The sequence below is a fragment of the Lutjanus erythropterus genome, chromosome 15 (assembly GCF_056507025.1).
Source record: "Lutjanus erythropterus isolate fLutEry1 chromosome 15, fLutEry1.hap2, whole genome shotgun sequence".
In the NCBI taxonomy this organism is placed as follows: Eukaryota; Metazoa; Chordata; class Actinopteri; order Lutjaniformes; family Lutjanidae; genus Lutjanus; species Lutjanus erythropterus.
In genome coordinates, this window is record NC_139331.1 from 452,573 (window position 1) to 469,399 (window position 16,827).

The 16,827-nt window shown below is 46.9% G+C and overlaps 1 pseudogene; it reads left to right on the forward strand.

The window, feature by feature from the left end:
* The first annotated feature begins 14,907 nt into the window (after positions 1 to 14,907).
* LOC146313719 (uncharacterized) lies at positions 14,908 to 16,459 on the forward strand (annotated as a pseudogene).
* The last annotated feature ends 368 nt before the right edge of the window (positions 16,460 to 16,827 follow it).

Here is a 16,827-nt window from a genome sequence, read left to right on the forward strand (position 1 = left end):
CACCTGGGCATCTGGCGGGATACAGTCAAACAGCGTGAGCATTAAGAACTGAATGGAATATGTTGTGCATTAAAATACGAGCACTCAGCTTGCTGGGATGGATGCAGTCCTTTTGATAAAAAGACGGACGTTCCAGAAGAGGTTAAAATTGTCAATAAAAACCATGTTGTGCACCATGCAAGCAGACTGGAGCCATGTGTGAAGGCCAAGAATCCGGCTAAAACGACCGACACTTCGGCCAAGTGGAGGTATGGGGCTGGAGATAAAAACATGCTTTCCACAGCCGTTCAGCAAGTGGAGAAGCTTGTCAAAATACCATTTTAGTACTTCAGAGGTCTGGCTGGAGACGTCATTGCAGCCGACATGGATGATGACATTCTTAGTACAGGTGTGCTTTGCTAAGAGGCTGGGAATCTTGCCCATGATGTCCGCCACCTTAGCACCTGGGAAACAGTATGTCACTGCTGACCTTCTCCTGACGTGCCTTATTATTGAATCACCTATTACCAGCGTGTTGAGCGAAGCAGGCGGTGGAGATGTAGATTTCGCCCTCGGTGAGGTAGCAGAGTACGGGGGATGGATGGGGGAGATGGCGGAGTAACGGCCCCGCGGAGCAATGAAATTCGGCTTTGAGCGGCGGGGCATGGGGCAAGAGGCCCAGGTATGTTCACCGAGGGAGATGGAGATCCGATGGACCCGGATGATATGATGGGAGGTGGAGGAGGCTGCCGGTTCCCGAACAGTGGGGGAAAATCATGCAGGTTGAGGATATCATAACGGTTTTCCAGCTGGATGCCGTAGGCTGCAGCAGTGTGAGCGGAGAGTCTCCCCTTATTTTCGTGCTTGCTGACAGCAATCCAGTGGAGTTGAACTGACTGGGGCTTTGGGCTTTGCCCCAGGCCGGAGCCAGGGATCCTCTGGAAAGGTCATTGGAGCAGGATCGGATGCAGCACCCAGAGCACAGGCTGCAGCAGGGAGAGTAGAGCCAGCGGCTGGAGTAGCAATAGTATCAGCTGGCGGAGTGAAGCCAGCGGCCGGAGCAGCAGCAGTCGGTGGAGTAAAGCCAGCGGACGGACGAGTAGCAGCAGAGTGGAGTCGCGGATATGGTCAACATGCTCGGAACAGCACCTCAAAGTCTAAAGCATGTCATTTCCTGTCGCCAGCAGGTGGCACTATTACAATCATGGAATATTGTCATGTATATGTGTTCAGGGCAGGACAAGTATCAAACATTGAAGTTTGGAGCAAATTGGGCTATTTATACAGAAGTTATAGTAATGTTGTGTTTCATGGCGAGACATCAAAATTTGCTGCCACGCTACGGCCACACTCTTCAATGATAGCAAAATCACAGAGTAGTCCTGATGGCAGCCAGCGATTTTGAAGCCATTCTGATTAATCTTGTAGAAGGAGTTTGTTAAAATATGACACTTGGGAAACACCAAAAATGACCATGAAATTCAAAATGGCTGAATTCCTGTTTGGGTCCAAGAGACTTATTTTGTGCGTCTGGGTGTGATACATGTGAGGACTAATTTTCATGCATGTTGGTGAAATGTGTCACGGGGGCTGCTATTGACACAAGTTGATGTGTCCCATATGTTCAGGCTAGATCATTTAACACACGTGAAATTGCATGCTGGTGCGAATGTGTACATGGAAGTTGATGCCATTTACTGCGCTTTTACGAAACCGTCAACTTTCACCACACTCTCAGGGTGATGCCCTTTGACGATACATCACAATCTTAACAATATAGCATTAGCAAGGTCTTAAGGTCTTCCTGACCAGATTTGAGTTGGATATGGTCAACATGCTTGGAGCAGCACCTCAAAGTGTAAAACATGTCATTTCCTCTCACCAGCACGTGGGACTATGACTATCATGGAATGTTGTCATGTAGATGTATTCAGGGCGAGACTATTATTAAACATGCAGAGTTTGGTGCAGATCAGACGATTTACCCCAGAGTTATAGCAATTTTGTGTTTCATGGTAATACAGCAAAATATGACGCCACCTTATGGCCATCAGTGTTGGGACTAACGCGTTACAAAGTAACGCATTACTGTAACGCCGTTATTTTTTGCAGCAACTAGTAATCTAACGCATTATTTTTTAAATTCAGTAACTCAGTTAACGTTACTACATGATGCGTTACTCTGTTATTTTACGTTATTTTTTGTGTAGTCTCGGCTAGAGACTTAGCTGCAGCCAGAGCCGTGTAGTCCTGAATCTTCCTGTGTGTGTGTGTGTGTGTGTGTGTGTGGTTGTGTGTGGCAGCGGGGAGATGGGAGAAGGCACGCCATGTGGGCGTGTCTGTTTACAAGACTGGTATCATCATGGCATCGGTGGTGGAGCCCAAGTCAAGTTTCTTTACATCGAGATATTCTCACTACTTTACCTTTGTCGAGCACAAAGACAAGAACGTTTTAGTTAAATGTAAGTTGTGTCTTGGATCAAAGATCTTATCTACTGCCCAAAATAGCAATTCAAACCTGTTGAAACACCTACAGAAACAACATCCTGCGACGAAGCTAGTAGCTAAGAGTACAGACACAGACTCTGATGCCACTTCACCTCCACCACCTAAGCAACAGCGGCTGGATTTGAACCGAGGGACTGACTGCTCCTGCTAACCAGGAAAAAGTTGATAAAGCCATTGCAAAGTATGTTGTAGAAGACATGCAGCCAATTTCTATTGTGGCGTCGCCCACTTTCAGGAAGCTAGTTAGCATGATACCGGGTGTCACACGGCAAATGGGACGAAACACTTTTTCTAAGTACCTGAAGAGCGAATACGCAAAAATGGAAACCGAGCTAAAGAAACGGTCCCTCTCTGCCCCATGGCACTTGGGGCCTATGGCGCCCATGACCATGTTGCAGGACGCCAACTGGTCCATGATGTGCTCAATTTTCACATGCATCAGACACCATAGGAAGAAATTCAATGTCACTTCCTCCTGCTACTAGATGGCACTATGACTATGTCTCCTGATTGTTGTGTAGATGTGTTCAGGGTGTGACTATGGGAAAATGTGAAGTTTGGTGCAGATCAGATAATATATCCCAAAGCTCTAGCAATTTTGTGTTTCATGGTGAGACATGGTGAAAGTTGACACAACGCCTCGGCCACTCTGTTCAATGCTGACCAACTCTTTTCATAACTGTTGATCACAAGCCATTTTGAAGTCAATCAGATTATTTCTGTAGGAATTCGTTAAAATGTGACACCTTGGAAAATGCCAAAATTGGCCACAAAATTCAAAATACCCGACTTTCTGTTGGATTTAGCTTATGGGTCCAAGAGATTCACGACCCAGCCTCTGAGCCTCTGGGAATGACTGCAATTGTCCATCTCCCACCTTCTGGCCCCCCTACCTTGCTCAAAAACGCATCCAATATTTTCTGTATAGCAGCCCAACTTGTAGGACAAGGCTGAGATATCAACAGCAGCAATCTGTTTGATCAATTGAAATGGGCAGAAGAAATTCAGAGCAATAACTGCTGTGTTCATAAGTTTCACATTTTTGGTACAAAGCAGGGACATGGTTTTCTTTAAAATTATTACATAATAATAATATTAATAGTATTGATAAAAATAATGAGGTAAGCTATTCAAGGAAGTATGAAATCTGTGCTCGAATCGGACCTGATGAGAATGGGACATTAATCAACATAATTATGAACAAAAATATAACTTGCGCAGCAGCTTGACATTTAGCCATTGCCAGCCAAGTTTTCACACCGCAGCCACAATATTGGGCCCATTGATAGTCCAAATGGTCGCCATCGTTGAATCTAGCTGCATCAGCTCTATGGGCAGTATCACATAAGAGAGTTGTGTTCGCTACAAGCAGTTTTATTAAAACCTAGCTCCAAGTGTTTACTTCATGCGTCTTTCTTTTAGTTTGTCACTCTATGAATTCAATTAAAGCTCCCCTGTGCAGATATTATCCGTAATAATTACTAAACTAACAAAGTGAAGAGTATTTAGGACTTAGGATGCTCTGGTTTAAGGACTTAATCCAATTCAATAGTGTGTTGATTAGGACAGATGAGCACATGTAGGAGGTTCCACTTAAGTCTTTTATTATAATGATGTTCTGTTTTTTCTGACAACAGAGGTCTCATTCTTAGTCAGTCTTGAATTTTTCTTTTCTGTATTTGGATTTCTTTTCTTTTTAGCCGGTGATGACAGTAATGAGCTTAACCCCATTGTGGTGATACAGTTATTGTCAAATCCCTAAATTGTCTTCAAACTTCACATGTATATTTACGTTAGTAGTGCCATGTTACTGACTCACCAACACAGCTGATGGAGGATTCTGAGCAGAGTTTCTGTGTGATCCAAACATTTCCAATAATTCCAGAGTGTTGTTAAGTCCAAAAGTCAAAATGTACTGAAAAAAGATGGAGTCCCAAAATTCACAACAGGTATAATATTTAATAATATTTCGAAATATTCAACTTCAATCCACATTTGTTGGTGTTCATCCTTTTGAAAACAACATGTTCACTGTGGTCACAAAGCTGTCCAGCTTGTTGCACACAAGATGGAAGGACGTTTAATGACATCTTTTTTTTATGGCTTCCAAGGAAACAATTCAGGCAACATTGCCAGCAGCAGGTAAAAAGATTTAAGTGAGAGCTCATTTCATATCATATCAACAATCAAATACCTGCAAAATAACACAGTGGGCTTTGAACATGTCATCACATGTAATTGCTGAAATAAACTTTTTTAACCCACATATATCCTGTAAGTCATCCAAAACACCACTAAAACAGTCATTGTACGTCCTCACAGTGTCACCCTGTTCAGACTTAGAGGGGAGGACATGTGACACATGTGAAACTGTGAGACTCCTCACCAGCTCCAACTATCCTTATAAAGTTGCTATAGTGTTTGCACAGAATACAAAAAGTAATAGCCATAAAATGTTAATGTGATTGCTTTAAAATCTGTGTGCCAGCTGTCTTACACTTTTTATTGTATGCATATTCATTTTGTTTTTACTAATGCTTTCTGCAATGCACCCTGGGAGACAGAGACACAGTGCACAGTCGCGTTCATTTAACAACCCCAGGTGGCCAATCTGTGAAAAGTCTACATTTTTAGACATTAAGCTCATCGACTGGATAGAATATTGGCCGTATTTGTAGGACACAGAGGTGTGAAGCTTATATAATGGCTTAGAATTTTGTCATGTTGGTGTATGTGTTGGGTTGGGGGTCAGAGGGGAGGGATGTGTGGGTGAAAGTGGCAGAGCAAAACCATATGGAAGCACCCAAATGTACCATTCTTTCATCTGCCAATTGAAAGTAAGCTGGGTCAGGTGGGGAACTACAAAGACAGGATATCATTAGTGAGGGCTGAAGTCACAGCTATGGTATCAACACTGCATGAAATGAGGTCAGTTCTGTAAGCAGATGGTGGGAGATGAGTTAATAATTAAATACAAATACGAACCAGAAAAAAACCCCATCAAAGAATGCTTCTTGAAATCTGTCCAACCCACTTGAACAGTGAACTTTGATACAGGACCTTCTGCAAAGCCCAGATTACATTCCATAATGACATTTGAACAGTCACTGCAAACTTTTCTTATTAATTATTCTGTCAATATCTGCACATGGCAACTACAGAATAGTTAAAGGAAAATTTTAAAAGTTTGGGAGACAGACTGTTGCAGGTGTATCTCCACTTTTGCAGTTCAGCATAAATGAATGCAGCCATGACCTTATCAATATTTCTGCCTGCTCCTCCACTCTTCAGACTGGGAGGTCTGCAGCGTGTGGCTCCGTAACCACATGTGGCTCTTTAGCCACTCTCCAGTGGTTCCCTCTGGCTATGCCAAAAAATTACATGGAGGCTCACTGCCCCTACACTGTAAAAACAAAAAAAGTTGAGGAAACTCAAACTTAAAGGCATCATGCTGCAGTAAATTGTTGAGTTTTGAGCCCAGTTAAAATTCTTAAGTTTTGAAAAAGTTTTACCTAACTACAAATCTTTGGTTGAGATAATTAACTTTACTTCTTTGAGTTTTAGAAAACCCAAAAAGTTTTATTACAAAAAATCTTTGAGTAAATTTATTTAAGTGAAATAATGACAAATTTAGTGAAATACATTTTTTATGAGTTTCTAAAACTCAAAGATTCATTTTTTTTTCTGAAATACGAAAGTAAATTATATGAAATAAAAATCATAGGTTGGCAAAAAAAATTTAAAGTTTATGTCGAAGCTCAAGAGTTAAAGTTGGGGAAAAAAAATCTATTGCAGTACCTTGCTCAGGAATACCTGAGGATGAGGGGCAACTGTCAGGACTGCAGAATGTGGAACTGGATGGTTGTCATGTGGGTAACAGCACCCAGGAGATGCCCATTGAGAGCACTGGCAGGACCTGGGTGACGAAGAGGGATCCAGTCGATGCCCAACTGCTCGATAAGCTCCTCACTGATGAAGTTAACGTCCACCCCGGAGTCGATGAATGTGGGTATGAGACCCATTTACCAACAGGAGCTTTGGATGACTTATGGGCCAGGAAGTGGGTAGAAGTCTTCACCTCACCAATAATAATAATAATAATAATAATAATAATCCAATAATTCCCCTCTACTGGCGAGCCCTGCCTTTTGCTGGACACCATGCGATGAAATGGCCGGACTGGCCACAGTACAAACACAGGTTTCCCTGATGGTGACGCTCCCATTCCTCGCAGGTCAGACTGGTGCACCCCATCTGTGTCAGCTTAGACCCCTGTGCCAGTGGAGCTGGTGGACAGACAGAAGTTGCCCCCTGTAGCTGGGCTGGTGGAGGATGGTTGGATGACCCCTGGTGCTTCTCCCGTCTCCGTACTTGGATGCAGAGGTCGATGTGGGTGGCGAGCTCGATCAACCCATCTGACGTGGACGGGAGACTGTGGGAGACCAGTTCATCCTTGAAGTAGGTGGCTAGACCATGGAGGAAGGTGTTTCACAGGGCCCCGGAGTTCCAGTCACTCTGGCAAGGTCTGATATGAAAGTCTGTGGAAAAGTGAGCTACTGACTGGTCCCCCTGATGCATGTTCATGAGACCACAGCCAGCATCACACCTTGTGGAGCTCGGAGGCAAATGTCTGGAACATGAAGCAAACTGGAGTGCACCTTTCCCAGTCCGTGGTTCCCCAGAGTTGAGCTCTCTCTGTCGGGTGGTTAATGGTGAATATCTCCAGACATGGTGAACACACATTGGTGGAGAACATGAGGGGTTGCAAAGAGAACAAAATGGAGCAGTTTGTAAGAAAGGGATTGCAGCCTTCTAGATCCCCATTGTAGCACTCATTGTAGCCCCACCAAGGGCTCTGGTGGTGTCCCAGATGGAGGTGAGACAGGGGAGATGGATGTAGACTGTGGAGAGCTGGTTTCTGCTAGCATCTGCCCCAGTGTAGCTAGCACTGTTAGCACCTGCTCTAAGCCTCAGCCACGGTGAAGACTAGCAGCTCCTCATGGTGCAAGAGGACCCCCTCAATCCACTCAGTATAATGAGGTGTGCGCTGGGTCCATTTCTGGACAGATTGTGCTGTAACAGGTATAGGTAGACCCAGTAGCAGCACACAAGGCACAGGGGAATGTTTAGCAGTGACCTTTAAAACAGTAACTTGGGCTGATAAAGAAACAGACAGGCAGAGTCAGCAACGAAAGATCAGGCAGGTAAGGAACAGGGTGGCAGCTGGGGTGACAAGGCGCCTCTTATGCCAATCCTCTGTTTAATGGACCTCTGTATATATGTATATATATATGTATGTGTGTGTGTATATATGTAAATATATATGTGTGTGTGTGTGTGTGTGTGTGTGTATGAAAAAAAATATATATGTGTGTGTATATATATAAAACTAAGGCAACCCCTCCTCCCCCTTTAGGGGGTCCTCAAGCTGTTCCTAGGATTGCGCTCTTCTGGACAATGACCTCCGATGATGTACCTGGAATCTGCTGGAGCCACTTTCCTAGTTTGTGGGTCACAGCCCCCAGTGCTCTGATCACTACTGGAACCACTATTGCCTTCACTCCCCACATCTTCTACAGCTCCCTTTTTAGCCCTTGGTATTTTTCGAGCTTCTCATGTTCCTTCTTCAGGATGTTGCTGTCGCTTGGGATTGTGACATCTATTACCACTGCCTTCTTCTGTTGTTTGTCAATCAACACGGTGTCTGATTGGTTAGCCATCACCAGTTTGTCAGTCACTTAGGAGGTGTCTTCCATTCTGACCAAGGGACCTCTAGCCCATACTCAGTGCAGATGTTCCTGTACACTATGCCAGCCACTTGGTTATGGCGTCCCATGTACGCTGTTCCTGCCTGCATCTCACACCCTGCTATTATGTGCTGGTCCTGTCTGGTGTGGTAGACCGCTGCCTCTATTGATCTTGTGCTAAGTGCCTGCTCTTGTGCTGCCATGATTAGTGCTTCTGTGCTGTCTTTCAATTCATATACATATAAAAAAAACACATTTTCATGGAGAGACAGTTGAAGCTACATTAAAATGAACACCAGGTACTGTTGCAAGCCATGGATCACTGACAGTATTGCGCCCCGCCTCCAAGTTGCCCTGCCTTCCATTTTGTGAAAAACAGCTCCACTGACTACACTCCACTATACTGTAGTACCCCCTTGGTGTAGGCAGAGCAGATCATCCTAACGATGCTATTCCTAAAGCTGCGAACAACACACACACACTCAGGAGCTCTGTTTTGGTCTCGAGAAGCTGCAACTTTCATTCACATTCAAACTCAAACCCACATTGTGCATTTACAGCACCATTTACTGCCAGACTGACAACTTTACTGTTCATGTTGCCCTCTGCTCAGCATGCATTCATTGTCAGTCTTTGTCACCACAGATAGTAATTAGCCTGTCACTCACCCTCTCATACACTGGCTTAAGTGACGAAACACTACTCTGACCAATCAGTAGTCTGTAGTGTTTGTTAGCTTACCTTTATCATTGGGACTGTTTCAAAATAATCCCAAACAGAAACATTTTTTTTCTCATTTAAGAAGATAACATATTTTTTTAGAAATAAAATTAGCCTTTACTTTGCCACTCAGTCTAACTTTCTCTTTGTGTACTCAGAGTGTGGGCTGAGGCAGTCACAGAACTAGTCTGTGAGCTTGCCGAAGCATGCACTGCTATGTCCTGCAAAACCACGTCCATACAGGTGAAATAAAAAGCTTTAGGGAGTCCCAGCAGCTGGCCAACACTGTTGTCTCTTATCCAACAAGCCAATTAATCATCTGAAGATGTCAATCAAGTTGTCGTTGCCTCACTTTAAGTATTGTTGTCCATAGAGAATTAACTTACATTTAACAGCAGACGTGCAAATGTTGGGTGCTGCTGCTGTGAGCTCTTTTTTTTTTTAAAAGGAAAAATGTGTGATTAAACAGCATTACAATGAAGTACAATAGTGCTGCAGAGATGCCCTGGCCTACAAATCCTGTTCTCCAGATGAAAGAGAACATGTTTGTTTCTTATAGACCCTAACAAATATCACATCATCATGATCTTAATTTTTTTTCAGTCAGAATAAAAATGCTAAAATGATCAATCACCAATCATATCACAATCGCAGTTTCAGTCAAATAATTTCAATATAAATTTTGTTATATCATGCAGCCCTAGATTGTGGAGTTTGTAAACTTCAGCATAGAGGATTTTTATTGTAACTTCGACAGTTTCTGTTGCCTTATTGTCAAACACAACTGTTATGGTTTAGGTTCTCATAGTCACCTCCTATTTTATTGTGGTGTGTCTTCCCTTGTGTGTCTTTGTTGTTTTTACTTCCTGTCTTTGTCTGCTTTCCTGCTCTTTTGTTCACTGATTATTTTCACCGGTTATTGACTGCCCTCACCTGTGTCTTGTTATCCTCCCCCTCCCTAGGATATTTAATCCTGTATCTTGTCTTCCTTAGTTGTTGGTTCGTACTCGTCTCTTGTCAGTGTTTCTTCCTGGTTATTCTGTTTCCTCGTATTTTTGGTTGCACTGATCTAAAACACAGGATTTTTGATTACACCTTAATGGAAAATACTTTTCTGTCAAGGCCCAAAATTTATTTTTTTTTCCCTCATAACTCGAAACCTGGCAGCGATTGCAAACCTGAAGAGGGACCTAGGGTTAGGCTGAACTTGGTTCAACAAGCAATCCTGGTTTAGGGCTTTACATGGACTCTTTGACCCACCAGCCACCTGCTAGGCATGCTAGCCTTCTCCCCACTCCAGCAACTGAGTTGGTCAGCCACCAACCTACAGGCCTCCAGCCTGTTAGTGTAAAGCCCGCTTCTCTGCCAGCCAGTTCCCTGCCTGATCCAGCCCCAGAGTCATTATCTGTGAGGCCCTACAGACACAAGTGTGGCTGTCGCTGACGTCATGTCTCTCAGCTGCCCAGCATTCCAGAGCCTCAGCTGCTCAGTGCCATGGAGGTTCTGCTGCCCAGCAACCCAGTCTTCATCTCCCCTGTTCTGGTCGGGCTGCCACCACAATCTCCTGTCCCAGTGGGGCTGCCGCCACCATCTCCTGTCCCACTGGGGCCACTGCAGACATCTCCTGTTCCAGTGGGGCCGCCGCCACCATCTCCTGCCCCGGTGGGGCCACTGCAGCCATCTCCTGTTCCGGCTGGGTCACCGCCACCATCACTTCCTGTCCTGGTGGGGCCACTACAGCCATCTCCTGTTCCGGCTGGGTTGTCACCACCATCTCCTGTCCTGGTTGGGCTGCAGCCATGTCCTGTTCCGGCTGGGCCACAGCCACTTCCTGTCCTGGTGGGGCCGTTGCCGCCACCACTTCCTATCCCGGTGGGGGCACCACAGCTATCTCCTGTTCTGGCTGGGCTGCCATCACCACTTCCTGTCCCAGTGAGGCCACCGAAGCTATCTCCTGTTCGAGCTGGGTCGCTGTTACCATCTCCTGTTCCGGCTGGGCTACAGCCTGTTGTGGTTTCACAAGGTGGAGGACCCAAATACAGACAACAGGAAGAGTTCCAGTTCAAAAAGGGTTTAATAAAATAAAAGAACAAAACAAAGGCTTACATGAAATGCAGGGAGTCCAACGAAAGACAATCTAAAAAGGCAAACTCAAAAACAAGCCAGGGGAAAAATCACAGAAGAAAAACAGTCACAATACTCAGGTGCACGGCCTGGCAACAAGGATCAGAGTCAGCTAGTTCATAGGTCCAGGGACTGGACAGGCAGAGGCAGGGAGCTCAGGCGGACGGCCCGGGGGCAGGGCAGAGCCGGAGCGGGGGACCTCGGGTGGATGGCCTGGAGGCAGAGCAGAGGCAGAGCACGAGACCTCGGGCAGACGGCCCGGGGGCAGAGCAGAGGTGGAGCAGGAGACCTCGGGCGGGCGGCCTGGAGGCTGGCGGCGAGGGCAGAGCCCCTCTGGAGGCCGGCGGCAAAGGCGAAGGCAGAGTCCCTCTGGAGGCCAGCGAAGGCAGAGCACCTCTGGAGGCCAGCGATGGCTGCAAAGGCAAAGGCAGTGCCCCTCTGGAGGCCGGTGAAGGCGAAGGCAGAGCCCCTCTGGAGGCTGACGAAGGCGAAGGCAGAGCCCCTCTGGAGACGGGCAACAAGCAGGAGGCCGGCAGCGAAGGCGAGACCCCTCTGAAGATGGTCGACGAGCAGGAGGCCGGCAGCGAAGGCGGGACCCCTCTGGTGGATGAGCAGGAGGCTGGCAGCAAAGGCGGGACCCCTCTGGTGGACGAGCAGGAGGCCGGCAGCGAAGGCGAGACCCCTCTGAAGATGGTCGACGAGCAGGAGGCCGGCAGCGAAGGCGGGACCCCTCTGGTGGATGAGCAGGAGGCTGGCAGCAAAGGCGGGACCCCTCTGGTGGACGAGCAGGAGGCCGGCAGCGAAGGCGAGACCCCTCTGAAGATGGTCGACGAGCAGGAGGCCGGCAGCGAAGGCGGGACCCCTCTGGTGGATGAGCAGGAGGCTGGCAGCAAAGGCGGGACCCCAATGGCGGCCCAGCCACAGCAGGAACTGGAGGTAATGGCTGTGGTGGCCCAGCCGGAGCAGGAGCCAGAGGTGATGGCTGGGGCGATGGCTGGGGCAAAGGCTGTGGCGGCCCCACCAGAACAGGAACTGGTGATGGTGGTGGTGGCCCAGCCGGAGCAGGAGCAGGAGCTGATGATGGCTGCAGCGGCGGCAGCAGCCCAGCCGGAGCAGGAGCATGTGGCGATGGCTGTGGCGATGGCTGTGGCCCAGCCGGAGCAAGAACTGGAGAAGACTGTGGCGGTGGCCCAGCCGAAGCAGGAACCAGCGATGGCTGCGGCGGCGGCCCAGCCAGAGCAGGAACAGGAGCTGGCGAAGGCTGCAGCAGCAGCCCAGCCGGAGCAGGAATTAGCTAAGGCTGCGGCAGTGGCGGTGGTACAGCTGGAGCAGGAACTGGCGATGGCTGCGGCGGCCCAGCTGGAGCAGGAACTGGCGATGGCTGCGGCGATAGCTGGAACAGGAGATGGTGATGGCAACCCAGCTGGAACAGGAGATAGCTGCGGTGGCCCTACTGGAACAGGAAGTGGTGGTGGCAGCAATGGTGGCCCTACCAGGACAGGAAGTGGCTGCGGCCCAGCCAGAACAGGTGATGGCTGCGGCCCAGCCAGAACAGGTGATGGCTGCGACCAAGCCGGGACAGGAAGTGGCGACAACCCAGCTGGAACAGGAGATGGCTGCAGAGGCCTCACTGGGACAGGAAGTGGCTGCAGCCCAGCCGGAACAGCTAGCCGATTCTGGAGATGGAGCTGACGGGGGGTAGCAGACCAAAGGCTAGCCTTATCTGGAGCTGGCAGGAGACTAGCAGGCAGACAGCTAGCCGTTTCAGGAGATGGAGCTGACAGGGGGCTAGTAGGCCAAAGTCCAGAGTCCAATGAAACAGAATCCAAAAAGATTCAAAACTCAAAAACAAGCCAGGGGAAAAATCACAGAAGAATCACAGGAGGGAGACACACAGGATGCAGGCTGATATGAATGAAGAACAAGCACGAACTGACCAAGACACAGAGTAACACAGGGACTAAATAGAGGGAACTAACAAGACACAGGTGGGCAAACAGATGAAAGACATGACAATCAAAACGAGCGGGAAAAAGAACAAAGACAGGAAGTAAAGACTAGACACATGAGGGAGAACCAAGACTACCAAACTAAAACAGGAAATCAACAAAAACCAAAACCATGACACAGCCACTTCCTGCCTTGGTGGGGCTGCTGCCGCCACCACTTCCTGTCCTGGTGGGGCCACCACAGATATCTCCTGTTCCGGTTGGGCTGCAGCCATGTCCTGTTCCGGATGGGCCGCACCCATTTCCTGTCCTGGTTGGGCCGCTGCTGCCACCACTTACTGTCATGGTGGGGCCACCACAGACATTGCCTCCAGTTCCCGCTCCAGCTGGGTCTCAGCCGCTGCAACCATCGCTGCCAGTTCCATTTCTGGCTGGGCTGCCGCAGCCATCGCTGCCAGTTCCAGTTCCGGCTGGGCTGTCGCCGCTGCAGCCATCACCGCCAGTTCCAGTTCTGGCTGGGCTGCCGCAGCCATTGCCTCCATCGCCCATCTCCAGAGGGGCTCTGCCTCTGCCTGGTTTTCTGTTTCCTTGTGTTTTTGGTTCTCCCTTGAATGGATTTTTGTTTTTTCCCCCCTCCCTGGATGTAGGACTCCCCTGCATTATTATTGTAAGCTTTTGTTGTTCTCTTTGTTTATTAAATGTCTTTTTGAACTTCTCCCCTCTGTCTGCATTTGGGTCCAACCCTGACTATGCCTGAACCAGTGTTACAACAACATCTTATTCACCTGGGCCCGTTTCCCAGAGCCTTCATAGCGCTATGTGCTTCATAAGTTGTATCTTAAGGTCTCCCTTAAGCTTACGGGCTGTTTCCCAGAGTCTCCTTAGCTAAGATATATCCTCTGAAAGGTGTATCTTGATAAGGGCGGTCTGAACCACTGCTAAGTCTCTTAGTGATGCACTCCGTTCATCCTAACGCAAATTACATCATTAGTTCAAAAATAACCTCATGAAAAATAATAACGCATATTGAATATTGTGAATAAATGGGTTTATTTATTTATGTATTTATTTATTTATTCTTTTATTCATTTAATGGAGCTAACTAACTGACTACAGCCTGTTCCCCATCACTTTATACTGGATATCTGACTGATACTTGACAAATTGATTCATCTAATGAGGCCGGCTCGAAACTAATCAAGCGGGCAGCACCAGCTATATAAGTGCCCAGAGTGTAGACTAGATTATGGCTGCAATACAGCATATAGTTGCGCTGAATCAAATGAACCAAAGGCGTTGCTGTCCACACAGCCATGTGGTTCATGTCAACCATTTTATAAGGACAAACTTGAGTCCGCTTGATGTCCTCTCCGACAGTGCCATTCTGTCCAAGTAGCAGCTGCCACGTGAGGAGATCCTGAATCTGCTTGCACTTGTGTCCCTGCACATTTCCAGTGCTACCAAGTGCAACTTCGATCTCAGCCCAGAGGTGCAGCTTCTGGCAGCTTTGCACTTTTTGAAGGTGGTGGGAGACGGATTCGGGCTGAGCAAGGCATCAGTTTCACGGAGTGTGGAGGTGGTGACCAATGTCCTTGTGCGTCATGCACAAGAGTATATCAAGATGCCTGCGAGGAGAGGAGAGGCACATCAAGGCTTCCACACTATGCCTGGCATTCCCCAGGTGATTGGACTAGTGGATGGGACCCTAATCCCTGTGTCCAACCCATCCATGGACAACCAGGCCTTCATCTGCAGGAAGGGATATTCCACCAACAACACCCAAGTGGTGGTGGACCACAGAGGGCTCGTTGTGGATGTTGTTGCCAAGTGGCCCGGCAGCACGCACAACAGTTAAATCTGGGCCAACTCGGCTGTGGGACATGATCCTGCCAGAGGAGCATTCAGCAGAGGATAGTGGCTACCTGCTCCGAAGCTACCTGTTGACACCAGTGGTGGTTCCCATAACACACGCCGAGCAAGAGTACATCGCGATGATGGTGCAAACCCCCCGCCCGAACATCATGCAGCACTGTACAATGCTGGTTTTCTAACAAGACAAAACATCATAAACATTTTTGCCTGAAGTTCCTAATTTTTTTCTCCTCCACTTTTCCTGTGCAAAAGGTCCATGTCACACAGTCACCAAAGCATCACACTGACCCCTTTCATGCTTTATCCCCACGATAAGCCCACTATCATAACTAGGGGTGTCACGATTTCACTACAGTGTGTAAGATATGCTATGTGCGTGTACCATACCTGGCCACGGGAAACACTACGAACATGGCAGGACACATTCGCCGGCATCACAAAGATGTAGATGTAGATGATCCAGATCATACAAAGGAAGCCTGGCTGTGTTGAGCTTGCTTCGTAGTACAGCCCTCAGGAGCACTGCAATCACGTGATCGCGTTGTCTGAAATCGCAATTTCGATCAGAAAACGATAAATTGTTCAGCCCTAGAATGAATCTCCTTTTAGGATTGTGTTATTTGCTGTATATGTTTAGGTGTGTTTACTGTCTCTTTACTTAATAGAATAGAAAAACTGATCTCACTGATGCAGTTATTTTGTTAACAAATTTTTATAACTTAAGTTGTTCTCAGAATTTCTCATGTTGGAGTATCTCTGTCCAGGTGGCCCACTACATTCAAGCAAAAAGTCATCCAGCAGAGCAAGGCTCTTCCCACCTCAAACAAGCTTGAAGAACTAATCTACTGTGCTGAAGCTACATCAGGTGAAGAGTAATTTTGTACTCTTGTTTTCCTTCTATTACAGTTTCTGAACTTTTTATTGTTTCAGTTGTGGCTCATGCATAATATTTTAAGTTGTGAGCTATAGTACTATTGTATTAATTAGTTTTTTGGTTGTTTGTTTGTTTGTGTTGACAGGATTCAACAGTGATCTTTCCTCCATCCTTCTTTTCCTCCACTTGATTCCTCCTTCTGCCCAAAGCCATAGAAGACCAGGCAAAGTGTCAGCATCTCAAGCCGAGAAACATCTTGTTGTGTTTAAGAAGGTTTGTATTTTTTTTTTTCTTTTTTTGTCAAAGATTTTTTGTTTGTGTTTTTGTCCTTTGAACTGTCTGTATATTTAATAATTAATTTTTTTTCTGACAGACTGGGACAAACCTCCAGGAACATGTTGATGCCATCAAGAGCCGCTCTCAGCCCTGCCTACTTACTGCTGGGATGAAAAGAAGCACAATCCATGAGTTCTTCATTCTGGACAAGCAGGTCTTACCATGCAAGTCAAACAGTTCCCTTGGAGTGTTTGATGAACTATTTAAGACACACTTTGTATTTGGTACCAGTTACATTCACATGCTTCATCCCATGTACACCATCATACAAACAACTGTGTACAACATAGATATCGGCAAAGTGCAGGAGTCCACATGTTGCTGAGATCAGGGCTAGGATGTTACACTGAAGACGCATATGTTTATGTTTGAAGTGGTCAACATGTATTATGTGCTACTTAATGCCATTATATTGTGAGCGATTTGTTTTATTTCATCAGTTTTATTTGCAGCTATGGGGTTGATTTGTTTTGCCTGCAATGCTAATTTCACACATGCGATTGATTCATGGTTTCTACCCTGGTAAATTACTACACCTGAAATGTTCTCAGACAGGATGTTGTTGTGCTTTAGGCACTTTTTTGGGCTTCTGGAAACACCTAAACAAAAAGCATGCTGTGCAGATTGAGAGTGAAGTAAGAAATGATGTAGACAGTCACAGTGTTTCTAAGAATAGTGATAGTGAAGATTTGCAGATTGTGCGCATGTCTGCTCCTGC